The sequence below is a fragment of the Ailuropoda melanoleuca genome, chromosome 10 (assembly GCF_002007445.2).
Source record: "Ailuropoda melanoleuca isolate Jingjing chromosome 10, ASM200744v2, whole genome shotgun sequence".
Taxonomy (NCBI): domain Eukaryota; kingdom Metazoa; phylum Chordata; class Mammalia; order Carnivora; family Ursidae; genus Ailuropoda; species Ailuropoda melanoleuca.
In genome coordinates, this window is record NC_048227.1 from 25,375,418 (window position 1) to 25,396,293 (window position 20,876).

A 20,876-nucleotide genomic window follows, 5' to 3' on the forward strand; every position below is an offset into this window, starting at 1 on the left:
CTTGGAAAGGTCACAGAATCTTCAGGAAAGAGGTCTTCTTGGCTGGTAAAAACCCAGTGGTATACACTGGTCCAGAGCTGGAGCAGGCCAACAAACCCATTGGAGACGAAGCTATCCTAAGAAGTCAGAATTTGAAGATGGAGAGGGAATTCCCAAGGCCTTTATAGAGCACCTGAATCCAGGTGTGCCTGAAGCTAGAGAATTCAGGTTTAAGCCCTGTTGAATTGGGCTCCTGTCGTACGCACCATCTTTGTCCTGATGACCACAGCTGCAAATGTGGGCTGCCACAAAGCAGAACCAGGCCCTCAAAGAGGAGACGGGACAGAAAAGCTTGGAGCACGGGGCAAGGGGGCAAGGGTATAGTGAGGAGGGAGAGAGGACCCATCCTGGGGCACTGAAAGGAACCATGTGGGGATAAGGAGGCCATGAAGCCTCCCTCCATGGGCCTCCTGCCTCCTAGTTGGGCCTCCCTCTCTTTCCCCCATTGGACAACTCCATCCCCTTTGCTTCCTGCATCTTTACCCTTGGACCTCCTTTCAGATGCTCCACACATCCTAGGGACTTCCTCCTCAGGGGATTTTCACATGTGGCCTTTTGTTTCTGGACCGTTCATGCCCCCTTGTTAGTTAATATCTCTGTGAGCCTTAAGCTCAAAGATCTTATAGGAAGGCTGTCCTGACACCCATACTGGGCAGATCCCCCCACCACTTACTCTTAGAGCACCGCATATCTCTTTTCCCTAGATCTGCCCATTTGTAAGGATACATGTATGTATATATGGGTATGTGATTATCTGCTTGATGTCCTTGTTTTTCCGGAGACTGTAAGCTCCCCCGGGTGAAATCTCTGTCTCTACTCACAATCCTATCCCCAGTGCTTCACATAGACCTGGCACCTTGTAGGTGCTCGGTAGATATTTGCTAGATGACAGAATCAGGGTGTCACTTGGGTTGAAGTTCACAAAGGCATTTAAGCTGAGGATCTAAAGATGATTGGGACTCAGGTGGGGAGGGCATTATTGGCAAGAAAACAGCATGAACAAAGGCACTGAGGGACAGCACAACCTGGTTTTATGTGGGAGGCTACATGAGATTCCTTCAGGAATGAGGTAGTTCTACGTTTAACCTGCTGAAGAACCCAACCGTTTTCCACAGAGGCTGAACCATTTTACGATTTAGCTGCGTTTTTAATGCACCTTCTAGAACCCAAGCTTTGTTCCCGGAGGTAGGCTTGGCATCGAGAAGTCCGGCTGGTACCTGAACAGGTCCTTGTTTGATTCTGAAGTGAATGAACACGGCAGACTGACTCAGGCTTATATAGCTGGGTGAAAATGGTATCTTAGTTGAAAGCTACTGTCTCAACCTTTCCCTCCATCAGTGTCCTTCCAGTGTAACTCCAGGTTAGACAGAATTCTCTCCCAGGACTCTCTGGAAATAGCTCACTAAAGGAAATTGAGTTTATAGGGAGATGTTTTGGGAAAACTGTGAGTCTCAGAAGACTCAGGAGAGAAGCTTGGCAGAAATATGAGGCATGCCACTGAGGAGTGGCCACCATGACCCAGGCCGAGCTGCACAGAGTCCCCACCCCACTCTGCCTTCACTGTCTGTCTACCAGGGCGGAGAGAAACGACGACCTCAGCTCCAGGGTGAAAGCCATGGCAGTCAGGGATGTCGCCAAGATAATATTCACCCTTGGGATCTTAATCTCCTGTTGGAGGAGAACAGACTTAATGACTCCAGGACCAGAATTAGAGCCCAAGCTACTAAGTGCTTCGTGACTCTGCTGAGAGAACAGATCACTCAGTCCAATTCTGTTAAAACACGTAGTAAATTATATCCGTTGGTAATGGCTCCAGTATGGCAACTTAAGCAAAAACAAAGAGACAGACATTTCACAAGTGGATGTTTGTTCTGTCTGGCTTTCTCTCAGTGCCTCCTCTCTCCTCTGCCTGCACATGTGTCCATCCACGTGGCATGCATATGCACACATACACACCCCTGTCCTGGAGCCCCACGATGCTATATTCTTCAGGGAGGCCGGGAAAAGAATTTGAATTTTATTCTAAGAGTAACTGGAACCCATGTAAGGGTTTTAAGCCAGGGGTGACCTAATACGATTTAAATTGCAGTGATTGGTTTGTGGATGATGGGCTGCAGGAGGCAAAAGTACTGGGCCTAGGCACAGTGGGATGGACAGAAGGAAGCCAGGAATTGTGACTGGGGTTAGCACTGGCTTCCTCCTGTCTGTCCCACTTAATGAGCTTAATGAGGCAGAGGCATCAAGGAAGTCTTCTTGGAGGAATTGGCATTTAAGCTGAGGATCTAAAGATGATTGGGACTCAGGTGGGGAGGGCATTATTGGCAAGAAAACAGCATGAACAAAGGCACTGAGGGACAGCACAACCTGGTTTTATGTGGGAGGCTACATGAGATTCCTTCAGGAATGAGGCAGAATATTACCACATAGATATGTGTAAGTGGTGTGTGTGTGTGTGTGTGTGTGTGTGTGTGTGTGTGTGTGTAGGGTACAAGCTGACGGGTATGGGTGGGAAAGGAGAGTGGAAATATTGCCAGGGTTTGGGTTATGACAGATCTTATATGGACATGCTCATGGTACGGGGGAGCCACTGATTGTATAAGGGGAGAGAGTATAAATCCTCCCTCTTGAGCTCCTCTCTCAGTACAGAGCTGTCGTGTGAGCACACATGGGTGAGAAAGGGGATGTTTGAAAGCTGAGACCTTAGGAAGCAAATTTTCTATGCTGTTTGTTGGCATAAGGTGTATGTGTGGGGAGCCTACTTCCAGGGGCAATTTTTTCTCTTGTATAAAATAATCTTTCTTCTTATTATACTAACAATCTATTTGTTCTGAAAATTTAGAAAATATGGACGAGAAGGAGGAGCAAAACTGTGTACCTGCCATTCCATCAGCTGGTGAGGGCTCTGGTCATATGTTATTGCTTATCCTCCCTGTCCTTTACAATTACATAATCATGACTTCCGCACAAGTGAGCTCATACTCTGAACCCTGATTTATTAGTTACTTCTCTACTTATCAATCTAGCAGCTTCTGCATTCATTTCCTCAGGTTGCCGAAACAACCTTGGGTGGCTTAAAACAACAGAAATGTACTGTGTCAGTCTGGAGGCTGCATGTCCAAAGTCAAGGTGCCTGCAGGGCCACGATCCCTCTGCAGTCTGTAGGGGAGTCCTTCCCTGCCTCTCCCAGCTTCTGGTGGTTGCTGGCAACCTGGAACATTCCTCTGCCTGCAGATGCCTCGCTCCGATCCTTGCCTCTACCATACATGACGTCCCTCCTGAGTGTCTCTGTCGTCACCTGGCCATCTTCTTATAAGGACATCAGTCAGATTGGATTAAGAGCCCCTGACTCCAGTAGGATCTCCTCTTAACTAATTACATCTGCAACGACCCTATTTCCAAATAAGGACATACTCTAAGATACTGAGAATTATGACTTCAACATACCTTTTTATTTTCTTTTGGGAGGGCAGGAGTGGGGGGAACAGTCCATAATAGCTTCCCTGGCCATTAAGTACCGTTTCACAGTATGAGTTTTCAATGACTACAGAAGAGTCTATATTATGGACCTACAAATATTCAGGGATCAGCAGTCGCCTTCACACTGAATATGCGACATGTGTGCCCTCTCCTTGTCCAGCCCTGTGGGGAGACAGTGGCCATCACCTTGATGACAATGAAGATCAGAACTCGCCAAAGCATCCCCTCCCCCCCAGTTCCTACTTGACAAAGAAGGACAGTGGACTTAAGTTCTGGGGAAAAAAACAAAAACAAAAACAAAAAACCCCTCTTAAATACAAGGGCAAGAACAAAAAAGGGAGACTTCGAACAACCAGAACAGTCAATTGATCTGAATTTCCCTCCGTGGCATTTCCAGTTAATCCAGATGTGACCACATTCTGGATCGCGCCCAAATCCAAGCCGTGATTCATCAGCTACTCAGCTGAATCCAACAAACATTTTATTCAACCTGCTTTATGAGTGTAGGCGAAAATTTTCCAGCCCCAGTTTCTTAGGATGTCACCAATTATCTCAAAGGATGTTGCAACAGACTAGAAAGAAAGTTTGTTTATTTACTGGTTGGTTTGTTTTAAATTCTAGAACCTCCCTTTTCTGAGCTGGGGAGCTTCGCAAGCACATCTTGACAAACACTTGGAGCAACAGTTACTTTCATATTGCCTGTTAGGATTGTAGAGGGGTTTTCATACACATTCTCACATTTGATTCTCCAGACAAACCAGCCTAACAGGGCAGGACCGTGGTTACCTGAGGCTTCCAAGTGTCTCAACTTGCCCAAACCCACTTAGCTGATAACCACCACCCCGGTGGGGAGCTTAGCACTGGAGACACAATCTCATTTACTCTTCCCCCCAAACATAGGAGAAAACTGCCATATCCTTCCCCCTTCTAGAACAAACGAAATCTTAGAAAGCATGCTGCCTTGCCCAAGCTCACACAACTAGTTAACCCCAGAAGCTGGCTCTTGAAGCCAGGCTGCCAGACTCCCCAGGGTCACAGTTGTGACCTCTGCACTGCCCTATGCAGAGCTAAGATGCGGTTTCTGACATCCTTGCTGGCTCGTGACTCTTTCATCCCCATGACCTCATTTAGTTCAACAATGGCAGTTTATCTCCATTTTAAAATGAACGAGATAATACATACTTTTGGGAGCACTGTCCCCTGTTCCTTTGCTTATGACACGCAAGGACTTTTGATGGAGGGCATGCTGGGTAGCACTTACGCTGAAAATGGCAGTATTATGTAAAGATTTTCCCGATAGACGGGGCGAGTGCCCTGTCACTTGACAGGAGGGAATCGGCTGGGGTTCCACGGTCCCCAAAGTGTTCATGGATGGTCTTTGAGGGGACATATGTATGAATGACCTTTCAAGCATATACATTTTTCTAGAAGTTAGTCCACATAACTCCTCATGAGAATTCCTTGTGACCCAGAAGTAAACCCAAACCCAAAACAATGTGTATTGTTTCATGTTTGTAAGGCAGGCCTTCTGGAAACCACCGTGGTTTTCTACTGAGAGAAGTCTATTGCTTTTATGTATTGGTATCATAGTAGACAGAGCATTTTTTAATTTATTTTTTAGAAGATTTATTTATTTGAGAGAGAGAGGGAGAGGGAGAGACAGGGGAAAGGGAGAGGGAAGGAATCCCAAGCAGACTCTATGCTGAACATGGAGCTCGACTCAGGGCTTGATCTCATGACCCTGAGATCACGATCTGAGCCAAAACCAAGAGTTGGACGCTTACCCTACTGAGCAACCCAGGTGCCCCTAGACAGAGTATTTAAGGAGAATTCCAACCATGCACCCAGCAGGTGCTTAAGAAATAGAAGGCGGGGAGGAGGATGCTTTGTAGAGAGAAGCTCTGTCCACTGGTCTGGGGGGAAATGCAGTGATGCATCCAGAGACCAGGGACGATCATCATCCAAACATGCAGCCAGGGGCTCCACCTCCATCACAAATGCTTGGGTGGCTCGGTGGCTCAGTCGGTTAAGCGTCTGCCTTCAGCTTGGGTTATGGTCTCAGGGTCCTGGGATCGAGCCCCACCTCAGGCTCCCTGCTCAGCGGGAAGCCTGCTTCTCCCTCTCCCTCTGCCTGCTGCTCCCCCTGCTTGTTCTCTAACAAATAAACAAAATCTTTAAAAAAAATGCCTGGGACCCCTGCCCTTCTCCACATCCCTACTGTAAGCACCTTGGTCCAAGCCACCAGTAGCCAAGCATGGTCACTGGTGTCTCTGCGTGCACTCTTGGTCTCTTCTCTCTACTGGTCTCATGTGGATCCTGCCTTCCTCTTCCTTGAAGCCCTCTGGGGTGTCCCACTGCCCTCGGAATACATCAAAACTCAGGGCGATGGCTGCAAAGCAGAAACAGCCTCCATCAATCCATCTGGCAATTCCGCCTTCTGCCCTTAAGGACCCTGAGCTTGCTGCTTCGTCAGGCCTCTGAATTTGCTGGAAACTTCTGCCCCTAGATCTTTGCAGCGCCATGTCGTTCTCCTCAGTCAGGCCTCTGTGGATGCTGTCTCTTCAGAGAAGTGCTCATTCTAAGGTAACACGAGGTTTGATTTCTTCGCAGCCCTTATAACCATTAAAATTGATCTTTAGTCACTTACTTATCATCTAGCTTACCCTGCAGGAGATAAGCTCTGTTGGGCAGGATCTGAAACTCAGATCCTCAGTCGATACTTGTTGAGAGGAAGGGATGGACAGGTGGGCAGGTGGGTGAGGTTCTCCTTCGAGCCGCCGGGCCCCAGCTTTCTAGAGGGACACCTGGAACGGACAAGTGTTGGAACGACTGCTTCCTCCAAAGCACGGAGGCTCGTTTTCACCCCACTTAGTAGTGAATTATGTTACCTGCTGGTGAGGGCGATGCCACAAGGGCTGTAATTAGTTCCCTGATTATTCACAATTGAAGCGATCATGGCTAACGGATGGTGTTCGCCACGAAAGCCTGTAGGAGAGCCAGGCCATTTGGCAGCTACCGCGTTCCCAAGAAGGCAGATCAATTTCCGTTTGATTTGTTTAAAAATAACAAATAAACAATGTGGAGCTGCTTGCAAGCAAGGTCTGGGTTCCTCCTTTTCTGAAATTTGGGGAGAGGAGGCAGCCCGAAATTGCCAGTTAGGAGAAGACAGGCAGAGCACATTCACGGCTCCATCGGATTCCCCTATAATCATAGCTAATAACTGTATTTTTTGACTACTAAACAATTCCGTTATTTTAAAGCTTCTAGTTAGTGAGCTAGCTAAATGATACTCAGGGGGCTAGCCATGGAGAAGACTCCTCTGAAATGTAGCACTGGAGCCCATTTTTTCCCACTTTGTTCTAATTTTGTCACAGGCCGACAGGTGAGCCATTGACCCTCACGGGGAGACATACGGGACAGTGGGGTTTCTTAAGAAGCCCAGAATGCACACCTTTCCCGCAAATACAAAAGCAACCAGGATTTCCTCTAGAATCATGAATTGAAAAGGCTTCTCTCTCTCAATTCACCTTAATCTGGGCTCTTCCCTGACTATGCAGGTAATAATTCACTATATTGGGGCATGAAGGAAACAGGGCGGGGGAGTGCTGTGGAGGAGTGGAAGGAAGATAGGACCAGAAATTCCCTCCCACGCCCATTTCCTTCATGCCCCAATATAGTGGATTATTACCTGCATGCAGAAGAGTAGTCAAAGTTACGGACTCTGGAAGCCAGGATGCCTGGTTCTAATTCCAGCTCCACCATAGTTGAGCTGTGTGACCTTGGGCAAGTCATTTGACCTCTCGGGGCCACAGGTGCAACATCTATAACATGGGGATAACAGACGTATTTGCCTCATAAGGTAGCTGAGAGTATTAAGTGCATTGATGTTGTACAGTGATTAGAACAGTGGCTGGTGGATACTGTTGCTCAGAAGAGGTTACTTGTGACTAATGACCCTCTAAAGTGCTGTTTTTTCCTCTTTGCACAGGCTGTTTCCTTTGTCTGAAGTAAACATGCTGGATGCCCCCAAAACGTATTCTCTTGTTTGACTCATCTTTCGGTTTTCGGCTTAGACATTAGCTCTTCCTGGAATCCTCCCAGATCTCATATCCATGGATTAGGTGCCTTTCTCTGGGTCCAACAGCACTCTCCACTTCCGCCATCACAGATGTCACTCCCAGTGTACTTTAATTGCCTGTTTATATGTCTGACTTACCAACTAGATCAGGATTCGGGACCACTGCTACTTGGGGCCAGATCATTCTGTGTTGCGGGGGCCTCTCTTGGGCACTGCAGGATGTTTAGCGGCATCCCTGGCCTTGGCCCACTAGATGCTAGTAGCATCCCTCCCCTTCTATCCCAGCTGTGACATCCAGAAATGTCCCTAGATGTTCCAAGGGTCCCCAGTGGGGACGGGAGTGAAACACAGGGTCCCTGCCCTGGCTGAAACCACTTCGCTTGACCATAAGCTCTGGGAGGACAGGAACTGTGGCTGGCTGTCTTTCTCATCCTCATGCCCTTCCCAGCCCCACCCCCACCCCCGGCACCTAGGTAAGAGCACCAAGTACTTATTTGGCCCTTAACAAATGTCTGCTGAATGGAGATGCTGAGCTCAGTAGCAAAGCACGCCTCAGGCTCCAGCCAGCCAACCTGAGTTCTCAGCCAGGATGTGTGAGTGACTCGCTTTGTGCCGTGAAGCGATCCCTCCTCTGTGGTTCAGAGTGGCTCTCTGCATGGGACAGGGATGAGTGTGCTTGCGCCAAGCAGGGTTCTGGAAGGCGGATCAGCCTCAACCAGCACTTTGTTAGAAATGCAAATTCTGTTGCTCCTCCCAGACTCACTGAATTGGAATCTCTGGGGGCGGAGCTTTGAAAAGTGTGTTTTAACCAGCTCTCCAGGGGATTCGGATCCATGCTCCAGCAGCTCTTTACCCCTGGCAGATCTCAGAACTCACCTGGAATGCCTGTCCATGAGAGGATGTCTGGGATGCTAGATGCCCCCTCATACAACTGCATGAGCAGCTCTGACGCCGGCGCCGACCGCTGGTCCTTTACGCCTCCCTCCCGGATTGCCGTGCACAGCCAGGAACGAGCCTCTCCATGCACAGGGGTTCTAACACTCCGTGCTTCCAGTCCCAAACCTTGTGGAAATTGCATTAACTCTTTTGGTCCACCAGAGGGCCACTGGCAGCGCTGGGAAGGGACAGGGTTATCCTTTCTGGGCGTGGGGCACATGGAGTCAAGGACCACAGATACACAGGCAGAAGTGTGTGTCCGAGAACGTCCTCCCAAGCTCTATTTGGAAAAATACCCAAGGCAGAGGAAGAGGCACCGTAAGGGAGTCTGTGAGGCTTTACTCACGCTCCTTGCAGTGATCTCAGGATGGCCAAGAGGGACCCTCCCCGGATTCTGTTTGACGCGCTGCTTTTAAAATCCCTGTCGAGAAAGCTGCTTCAGAAGGGCGCTGCACATCAGCATGTGGAGGAGAGGCTGCGAGGCCTGCCGCACCTGTGTGTTTCCGAGCACGCCACTTCCCTCTTCTGCCCTCAGACCTTCCACGCCGGTCATGAAACTCTGGCTGCACCGTGGCGAGGACCCACCTAGGCGAATGGGTGAAACACAGCGCAAGAACAGCTGCTCACAAACTCAGTGGTTCTCACAGGGTGGCCCCAGACCAGCAAAGGGGCGTCACCTGGAAACCTGTTAGAAATGCAAATTCTCAGGTCCCACCGCAGACGTACTGGATCAGAAACTCTGGGGGTAGGGCGGAGGACTTCCCCTCTCTGAGCTCCATTTTCTCATTTGTGAAACTAGAAATAATAGCAGTACCTAGATCTCAGAGACCCGTTGCAGAGATTAAATGAGACACGCTTGTCAACTACTTAATGCAGTGTCTGGCATAGACTAAAAGCTCAAAAAACAGGAGCTACTCTTGCTATCAAAACTGTTATCACCTTCCAAGACCCCTGCCCCATGCAAACCTCGAAAAGCAGCTTTTGTTAAAACTCTGCACAAACAACTCTTGTTGGACTTTGCAAAATGCCAGATTTGGGCTCACGATGCTCCCCGTGGAACATGACACACTGAATAGAAGTTACAGTGTACAAATGTGCCATGCTAATATGTTAGCCGGCTTTATAACTCATTCTGAGAGGGGCCATCGCTCAGAGCAATACGGCTATTTATCGCACGGTCCCATTATGGGCTGTGATCTATTTAGGTCTATCCAGCTGTCAGAAAGACTGGCTTTCCTGCCACCAATCAGGAACAAGGAGATGGGCTCGAGGCAGGGAAAAACAAACAAACAAAGCAGCCAACAGGACTTGAAAAATATTCCACTCATGGCTGAGGAAATGTAAAAGATGCTGAGGGAAGGAAACAGAGTCATCTCTGAGTGGCCTTGCAGCGGCAACAGAAAAATTTCTAGATGAACCAGCCGAGGGAGAGGATTGACTGATGTTTGTGGGCATCCTGATGCGGAACTGACAGAGTGAGCTGAATTTTTCAGGCGGGGGAAGAGGAGGAGGATTGAAATTTATCTTCATGCATTGCAGGTTTCGATAATCAGGGTGAGAAGTGGAGAATCACTCAGCCAGAGATGGTTCACCTTCAGTAACATTGGACTTCACTTCCTTCTTGTCTCTTACAAGGGACTCTTGTCTAGACCTCCTCAGTCTGCTCCACTGGCCCCAACCACCTCAGGGTCCATCTTTCCCCGAGGACTCCCCATCAGCTAAAATAAAAAGAAATCACAAGACTGTGCTGTCTGTAGTTAGCAAGGTTTGAGAACACAAACTCATACAACTCAATAGTGTACAAAAAAAAAAAAAAAAGAGCCCAAATAACTCAATTAAAAATAGGCAAAAGACCTGAACAGACATTTTTCCAAAGAAGATATTCAAATGGCCAACAGATACAAGAAAAGAAATGCAACATCACTCATCGTCAGGGAAATGCAAATCAAAACCACAACGAGTTATCACCTCTTACAGGTTAGGACGACAATTATCAAAAGGACAAGAGATAACAAGTGCTAGCAAGACGGAGAAAGGGGAACCCTGCACACTGATGGTGGGAAAGCAAGCTGGTGCGGCCAGTGTGGAAGACAGTGTGGAGGGGCCTCACAAAAATAAAAATGGAGCTACTATAGGAACCAGCAATTCCACTTCTGGGTAAATAACCAAAGGAAATGAAATCACCACCTCAAAGAGCTATCAGCACCCCCACGTTCACTGGGGCCAAGACCTGCAAACAACCTGAGTGCGCATCGATAAAGATGGATGGATAAAGAAGAATGTGGAGTATATACACGATGGAATAGTACTCAGCCATAAAACAGAAGGAAATTCTGTATTTGTAACAAAGATGCAGATGAATCTTCAGGGCAGTGGGCTAAGTGGAATAAGTCAGACAGAGAAAGACACATACTGGATGATCTCACCTACAGGTAGAGTCTGAAATAACTGAACAGAAGAGACTGGTGGGTGCCAGAGGTAGTAGGTGGGGAAATGGGTGAGGGGTGCTTAAAAGATACAATCTTCCAGTTATAAATGAATGAGTCCTGGGGATGTCAGGTACAGCATGGTGACTATAGTCAGTAATACTGTCTTACATATTTGGAAGTTGCTAAGAGAGTAAATCTTAAAAGTTCTCATCATCCACACACACAACTATAACTATGTGAGGTGATGGACCCACTTACTGTGCTCTTTCACAATATATACATATAAGAATCATGGCATTGTACACCTTAAACTTATATAATGTTATATGTCAATTACATCTCCATAAAGCTGGGAAAAATAAATAGAATTCTAGGAGAACATGTGATGCACACAGAGAAGACGCGTGCTGAAACATTGGGGGTAAAGTCTTATGAAGCATGCAATTTACTCTCAAACGGTTTAGGAAACCCTGTGTGTGTATGCATGTATGTGTGTGCGTGTGTGTGTGTGTGTGTGTGTGTGTGTGTGTGTAGAGAGAGAGAATGAGAAAGAGCAGAGACTGCACAGTGGCAATGATTTTGGATCTAAGGTGGAAGATATGAAGGTGGTCACTACTGTTCTCTCAGCCTCCCTCTGCAGCCAGTCTTCCTGGGTTCCAATCTCCACTCTCGCACTTACTCGCTGTGCAATGACATCAGGCAAGTTACATAAACCCTCTGGGCTTCAATATCAGCATCTTAAAATGGGCATTACTCTAGTACCTGCCTCACAGGGTTTTTGTGAGGATGAAACAAGTTAATGTGCTTGTAAGCACTCCCTGAATGAAGTGAATGTTAGCCCTGTTTAGCTGTTTGTGACATATAGATATAGATATAGATAGATAAATAGATAGATGATAGATACAAGGATAGATAGGTAGATGGATGGATGGATACATACATGCATACCTGGATAACAGTTATTAAAATGAACACATAAATTATATAACGCCCACACCTGGATTCCAGCACGCAAACACAGGCAGAAGATTTTGTTTTCCCCCAGAAGTGTGTCTTGCCCCTTGCGGGAACAGAGCTGTGGAACGGCAGTGACTGAGACCTAGGGCAATCGCCTGGCGCCCAGAGCAGAGGTGCCCTCTGCCTCCTTTCTGTCTGCTCCTTTCTCACTCAGGGAGGCCACCTCCCTCCAAAGTCAATTTCAGCGCAATCTCACTGTAAGTGGTGCCCTTGTGGATATGGGAGTCTGTTCGGCCAAGGATGGAGCCTCTCTCATGGTACTGCATGTACAATAGGGCCTGGCACCTGGATTGCATTTTAAACACATTCTGCGCCATTAGGCAGTGCTCATCACTCAGTGGATTGACTGCTGAGTTGCAGGGTCCTCCCGGCCCCGAGCCAAGCTTAGCCAGTCCATCCGGCCTGGGCATCCCGCCAAGAACCTCCAGCTGAGAAGCGGGCACTCTTAGGTCACCACACACCACTGGGGTGACCCAATGAGGAGAAACGAGCCTGGTGTCCACAGCAGGCCCTCTGTGAATCCTGATGAGAGAGCCAAGCCCTGAGGGGTCTTCTAGCCAAGCTCCTTGGGAGCAGATTTGGCTTGTAGCAAGAATAAACGCTTTCTTTGGAACAATCTCTCTCTCCGCCTTGCTCAGACACTGCAGCCACTCTAATCTGATCTTCCTTCCAACCCTCCAACACACCTGGAACTTTCCTGACTTAGGATCTGGACTCATGCAAATCCTCTCTGGAACATTCTCTCCTCCGCTGGTCCTGACTCGCTGTATGGGTCATCTCCTTAGAGAAGCCTTCCTGGATCACACAATATCAAAAGGCTGCCTTTTGATTATCCTTTACCTGGAAACCGTTTTTTCCCTCTCTCTGTGCCTTATCTTCCCCATTTGCAAATAAGGACAATGATGGTAGTGGCTATTCTCTATTTGCTCTCGTTTTCCACCTTCCTCTAGGCTCCATTGGGCTGATCAATGGTTTTCTCACATCCTCTGGCTGGATTCAGTCAGAGAGATCAGGCTGTTTCTTTACCCAGCTCACTGCCTGGTGGGTGGTGGCTCCATCTCCCTTCTTCGGGCCTCTGATTAGGACCTCGGGGTCCTAACTTCTGGAAACTACTCCCCACTCTCCACATTGGGTGCTGCTGACCTCAGGTACCTCCCGTCCCCTGCTGGTAGCCCTGCCCCCACCTTGTAAATATCCCCTTCACTGTGCTCGACTCAATTTCCCTTTGGACTGTGCCATCGGCTTCCTGCCAGGATTCTGACCCACGCAATAACAGTATCAATTTCACAAGGTTGTTGTGAGAATTAAATCAGTTTCAGTGCAGGACACCCAGGAAGTGCTAAGGTTATTATGTGTTCATCTTATATAGTTACTATTTTCCTTCCTCTCGTCACATTTTGCACTTGTGTGCTAACTGTTCACTACCCTTCTCTGTAGGCACTCTACTGTTTGCATGGAGAAGAAATCCATGTCTGTTTGTTCAATCTTTGATGACCTGGTGCCCGGTGTGCAGCAGACCTCAAAAAAATCTGAAAAAAAATGTCTGATGAATGAATGGATGGATGCAGGCTGTTTCTCACTTTTGAAGCACTTTTATATATTATGTTGAATTGCGTGATAGGGTTGATCTTAGAACATTTTTGTTTTAAAAGGACAAATTTCCTGAAGTTTTACTATTAGTTATCCCCTTCGATCCTGGGTAGTTAGCAAGCTAAGAGAGATAATCGCCATTTTATACATAACTAAACAGAAGAACAGAGGGAAAGGCAGGAGGAATCACTGACTGCAAACCGACTATGCCCGGGCTCTGTCAGGCATTTATTTGAGGGACACAATTTAATGAACTATTGACCATGATCTCTTCATCACCGCGTCCTTAATCCAGATTCAGAGTCGGGGGAGGGAGGAGAGAGCACTCGCCGCCCATGGCCATGCAGCTGGTACGTGGCAGAACTAGAACCCAGTCCTGCTGGGTGCGACTCTAAATTGTGTGCTTTGCCCACACAGCGATGCTCCCGTTCTATACCCTAGAGAAACAGCATCCATGTGTCCAGGGAAAGGCATACAGAACTATCAGGTCGGAGCAGTAAACACAAATGGTAACAATGCCAAATGTCTCTCAGTGGCAGAAAGGATAAGTAAACAGGAACGTTTAAACGCTGAAATAGTATACGGCACTTACACGGAATGAACTAGGGGTGCGCATATCACCTATAATGTGGAGGGGAAAAAGCAAAGAGTGGATGAAAAAATAAACTGTCAAATAATGCATTAGTTAAACACCATTTTATACCAAGTTTCAGACATATACTAAACATTATCATGCATTGTTTAAGGACACAAACATATAACAGAAATGCTCCGATTCAAGGGATCAACAGCACCAAATTCAAAACTGTAGCCAAAGGCATGGGGACAATATTGCAGGAGAGTAACCCCGGCGTTTCAGTGGTTCCTGTGATGTTTTCCTTAGGCCGGGTAGATGTTTGTTTTATTATTTTATATGTTATTTTTCTAGGAGAACTCCTTCATTTATAAACAAGTGGTGCCTTGCCTAAGGTCACCCAGCTGGTCAAGGATGAACTGCACAAGGATAGCTGCCTCCTGACTCCTTGACTAGTGCTCCGTCCCCTACAGCAGGCTGTGTGAAGAGCAGGTAATTACCCCCATTGTGCACTGTGGGGAAGAAGGGAAATACAATGCTGAGTAATCCTTATCTTTACCTTCTTCCTTCTTTGATTACTGCCTGACCATCACCTTTGGCACTTTCTTTCAGGTTGTTCAGATTGCCCTATATCCCAGATGATTTGGTTTCTGTACGGCTTCAGTGCAAGAAAGAGGAACTTCTTTTCATAGACTGAATCAGAAAGTCTCAAAACAGACGAGGAAAAGTAAACCTCCTATCGAAGAAGCTGTCACGGCAGGCACTCTTGTTTGCCTGCCCAGTGGCCCTTCTGTGCTAGCAGAGATTACCTCCTAGATAGAAGCAGAAAATGATGACTCCTCACTTTCCCAGCCTCCCTATGGCACAGCCAGTGACCTAATCTCCATAAAGAGAAAATCTGCTGAGAGGTTCCCGGGAGATATACCCCCCTGTTGGTAAAAAGGGGGAAGGGAGAAGGAAAAGGCCTTCTTTTCACTTTCTGCTTTGTATATTGACAGGTGATGATGTGATGCTTGGAGCTGTGGCAGCCAAACTGTGACCATAAGGAAAGGGCCAGGAGAATCCTAGAGAAGCTATTGAGTTGAGTTGCTGGGTGAGCTCTGGAATCATCTACCTCTGGATTGCTTCTTAAGTGCAGCAAACAAACAATCAAAAAACTGCTCGATATTGTTATATGCGTTCTTTAGCAAACACGTGTACATCATGACTGTCCTACAGGGGGAGGAGGAAAGATGTAGGCTTTTTATCCAGGTATAAATCATCTGGACCCATGCACTCAGAAGTAATCTTAAATATATAAATTGCTGTTAAAATACATAAATAGAAGCTCACCACTTCTTTAGGTAGACCCTGCAATGGCTCCTTCTTGCTCTTTGGATAAGAATCCAAATATATAAGCAGTCCCTCCTGGCTTGGCCTAGCTCCTGCCTGTTTCCAGGTTCACCTTGGGCCACTCTCTCCATATGACTGACGATGCACCAGTCACATTAGTTTTGTTGTTGTTTTGTTCTGTTTTGTTTACTTTCTCCAGTGTGCCAACCCCTTCTCAACTCCAGGTGCTTGCACGGGCTTATTCCTCTGTCCAACATGCTCTTTTCCTCTCCCTTTGCCTGGAGGATTCCAAATCATCATTATTTGATCTCATACTACCCTGGATTTCTGCTTCCTAGCTCTGTACTTACTTATTTTTCTGTGTATTTATGTTTCTTCATTGTCTGTCTCCACCAACGGAATTTAAACTCCATTGGAGCAGATGCCGTGTTGGACTTCACTGCCTCCCTACCCAATGCACAATATATGCCTATGTTCCCAAAGTGAAGATCTGAGCACTTCAACCCATTCTCAAAACTACTGAAGATAATAAATGTTAACCAGTGTTATTATCGTGCCTTCTCATGGCCTACGGTTAAATCTCATATCCTTATCCTGGCGCTTACTGCATCCTTTGCCTCATTCATTCAAAATACATGTATAGAGCACCTGCTACCTTCTAGGCACTATTCTAGGACAAAGTGCCTTTCCTCCTTTGTCTTCCTCCCACTGGGGGCCAAGTCATCCGCTATCCAAAACATCCTCTCCACTCTCGCCACCCGAGTTCTCGCAACCACAAACAGAATACCGTTCTTTCCATCTTTTTGCTCAAACTGTCCCTATTGCCTATAACACCTTTGCATTCTCTGTCCACCCAGTGACTCCTTAACCATCGGTTCAATCCCACCCTCCCCCTTTTATTCCAATACATGCATTAAGCCCCTCCTAAGTGTCTCACTGTCTCCTGCATCCTACTGGAGACCCCACAGGGACACGGAGTGTGTGTGACTCTTCATCACGTGTATTTGATGCTCTGCGTAGCTGACGCACACGGTCTACTCAATTGTGGGGAGGAAAAGAGAGCCCGAAGAGAAATTTACAGCCTCTTTTTGCCTCCAAAGGCTTAGAACACCTGACCCAAGAGTCTCCAAATACTTCCGATCGTGGATACCATGATCAAAAAAAAAAGGCAAATGGGCACCGCACTCTGCAAATAATTACATAAAAATTCTATGCTGAACTGTATATCCTACTGACGATGCACATGCAAAACAAGGCCACTGAAAAGAATGCGATAAAAATGTAAAATGCACAGAAATTCTAATGTTTTCCTCCAGTACCCCAGTAGATCATGTAACCTTCTCCTGTTTTAGAACGTCTGGGCCTAACCTCAGAGGATGACTGGCGCGTTCTAGTTCACATAGAATGGGTGGGAGTATCTTCCGGGGAAAGGCAAGGAATTTGGGCTACAACGACAGAGAGATATTTGTCTTAAAGCTTCTACCTTTGTTGCTTCCCATGATCCTGGTGTGTCTGTTCTCTGGGTTCCTCAAACCTTGCTTCGGACAGAGCAGGGGACCAAGCAAGCCAAAGGATTATTTATTTTTTTCCTCCTCCTCACTTTACCCATTACCTGGGATGAAGCAGCCTCAGGCTGTAGAACTGGTCGGAATTTGAAAGCTGGCCTTGAAGGTGCCTGGATCTTATCTTGCGGGGGTTACTCGTTGCAGATAAAGCAGAAACTTTTACTTCTCAAGGTGGGTGGGGGATTTCTGTGAATGTCTCATGCTTTGGAAAAAGCAAGCCTGCCAGGAGATGTGTCCAGATATTGTTTCCTTTGCTGTGTCACCACAATTTTCAAAGAGCCACGCCCTCTCCTTCCCCTTCCCAGTCACTCCTCCAGCCAAATGAGATCCAGCTGCTTCCCCGGCCTCCCCCGGCCACCCGCCAGCTATGCCCTGAGCGGCCCCTCTGGCAACAGCCCAGCCAGTGTCTCTGAGCTGACACCCCGAACCTGACCATGCTCATTATCCAAACCCGGGGTCTCAGCAAACCCTCTGCCCGGTGCCTTCCTTGCAGTGGTCTGGGGTTTGGGAATAAAGCCACCGGACGAGCCTCTAAGTGAACCTGCTTTCTTCCTGGCCTTGGCCTTGCATGCCAGTTTAGGGGACCAACCACCCCAGTTTGCCTGGGCCTGTCCCAGTTTAAGCACTGAACATCTCATGTCCTGAAAACCCCCTCACTCCAAGAAGGACCAACTATGAAATGTGCAGGACCCAATGCAAAATGAAAGTGCAGGAACTGCTCAAAAATTTATTAAGAATTTCAAGACGGCGACAGCAGAGTTTTAAGCCACATGTGGTGTCCCGATCATGGGGCCCTTGTGTGACTGTAGGCGCCGCACGCTCATGAAGACAGCCCTGCTCCCAGGCAAACCACCACCGTTAACCCACTCGAATACACAGATCCAGAGCAGAAAGTTTGTGGTTATCTCCACAAGGTTGTTGGTTTCTCAGAGCAACGTGTGCTGTTGAGACCACAGAACTTGCTCCCGACCCTTCCTTCTACCCATCCTCTCGCCTATGCAGAGCTTTCTGAAACACAGAATCACGCCACTCCCCAACTTAGACCCCTTCGACGCCCTCCTGGGTGTCTACAATATTCTCAAATACGAGCGATACTCATAACACAACAATTGCAAGATGCTCCTATTGACTTAAATGATCTTTGCTCTACTGTTGCTTAAGTAGGTCCCGACATAACACTCGGCATCAACTTCATATGCTCATAGTTCTTATCCAATGATGAAGCCAAATTTATCAACTAAAAAAAAAAGTAAGCCTATAGAACCAGTAAAATTCAAATTAACAACAGTAATTTAATGGGGTGAGGTTGCTTTGCCAAAACTGAAGTGCCCGGGGCAGAGCGACGATGATGACATGTTGGCTGCTACCATGTAGGTCGGCTCTTTCTCATGGGGGTTCTCCTTTGTGCGCTGGTCCTAGGATGGCTTGGTGCTCTGGGCCCCGTCCTCGATTTGAACATGTTGGGATACCTTTGTTCAAATACCACGCTCTGACAGTATGCGAATCTCACTTGCAACAAGGATGAGTTCCACTTTTGCTCTTTTCCCATTAACCCATGATAGTGAAAGGCATGCTAATTAGCACTGGCGAGCTCATAAATATTAATGCAGGCATGTGCGCTGTAATTCCATCACAGTGCCAGGTTATAAGTGGGCCACCCAAATGACCTAAAAAATGCCTATGCTAATTTTAAAACTATAATCGAAATATGAATAACAATAGTCAGTATTTATCAAGCAACTACTATGTGCCAAGCACTGTTCTAAGTTCTTGCCATACAATAATTTACTTAGTCCTCACAACCCCATAGGGCAGGCACTATTATTTGTCCCATATTACAGATGAGAAGCCTGAGGCTCAAAGAGGTGACATCAACTTGTCCTGAGTTATCCCACCAGAAGTTTCTAAGAAAAATCCTCAAAGTGAACTCCCAGGCTTGATCAGGCGTAAAGGACCTTGAGAGGTTCTTGGCTTTAGTCTGACATCACAGAATGAAGTTCAAACTCCTGAGTTTGCCAGTAAAATGCTTCTTCGTCTTGCCTGTGGACCTCCCCCTCTTCGTGGCTTGCTGCTCCCCATCTCATCACACATCTTCGGGGCTGCTAATGAAACCCCAAGACGGCATCAAGCTCTGTCACAGTTCTCTGTTCCTTATGCTTCAAAGTCTCCTCTCTGCCTGGCACGTTCTTGTCCTTTTCCACCTGGAAGCCTTGTGTTCTATAAGGTGATAGGCGTCACTTATCTGGGACGCTGTTTCCAAATAAGGCAAGGCTGCTGCTTCCCCTTTAGGTCCCCACGGTACTGAGGCCCCACCTTCTTTTCCCAAGGACACCACTAACCTCCTCATAGCCCCTGCACTGGCAGCCCTTACAGCTAAGCCAGCCAGACACTTCTCTGGAGATTTTAAACTAGATGCCCTGGAGCCTGGGAATTTGAAGTCAGAAGTTGCGCTATGCTAACACGTTGGCATGTATTTATTTAGTGCTTACTTTGTGCCAGGCCCTGTTCAAAGGCCTTTGCCGATTTCAGCCTATTTCAAGCCCACAGCAATCCTACAAGGTGGGTACCCCTGTCTCCCTATTTTACAGACAAGGGAGTTGGTGCACAGAGAGAACAATGAATTCCCCACCATCACACCAACAATGGCAGCACCAGCATGGAATCCAGAGTCCATGCTTTGACTTGATGCCACACTGCCTTTCTACTTCAGGGGAGCCAAGATCAGGGCTGGCATCATGATAAAAAGCATGGGCAAGCTGAAAGTGTATCAGAGGCCAGGTGAAATAAAAAGGAGATGCTGGTTCATAGTGAGGAGACAGGAGCAAAGATAGGACAAAACTCAAGTCCAGGAAGAGAGGCAGAGAGATTCATCTGTCCTCAACTGCTGAGGCCCCAGCCACTGTTAGTGGTGACCTGCTGGACATCTTGTCTTAGAGCCTGAGGGCTTCCCATGAACCTTTTCCATTGACTTTTGTTTTTTAAGATTTTATTTATTTATTTGACAGAGAGAGAGAGAGACAGAGCAGAAGCAGGGGGAGCAGCAGAGGGAGAGGGAGAAGCAGGCTCCTCACTAAGCAGGGAGCCTGATGCGGGGCTCCATCGCAGGACCCTGGGATCATGACCCGAGCCAAAGGCAGACACTTAACGAACTGAGCCACCCAGGCACCCTTCCACTGACCTTTTTTAAAACACCCAATAGATTGAGTGAGTTTCTTCTCTTTGCACCAATACTAAAAACACAAAGACACTGGAAATCCATGAGCCCCATGAATTCAAAGACCCTTAGAACAAATATGCATTTTTGCTGCTTCTAAAAGGAAGCTTACCTGTTGGTTCAGTATGCAATATCTGGATCATACTTAACCTAATTTTTTTTAGCTTAAGTATATCCCATGCAATTGTATTTAGGACATACTTATACTAAAAAATTCATTTGTGGTTTCTCTGAAGTTCAAACTTAACTGGGTGCTCTGTATTTTATCTGGCACCCCTGACCGGAGATTGCATGAGAACTGCAGACTCTGAGGCCACCTCAGACCCACTAAATCAGAATCTGCATTCTAACAGATGAGATTAGCATGCATGTTAAAGTGTGACAAGTCCAGCTAAAAGATGAATCAAAGTTAGTACAAAGATAGTATAGCAGCTCCTTCATCATTAGGGACCCTAATCCTTCCTGTCTTTTTCTCTCTCCAACATCCTTATCTCCTGGATCACTTCATGGTCCTAGAGAGCTTCTTGGGGTTATCTCTATAAGTCTGGCCTCCAGATGGAGACAAGGAGAAAAGATCAAGAGCCATTTCCCAGAAGTTCCACCCAATGGCCTCCCCACTGACTGC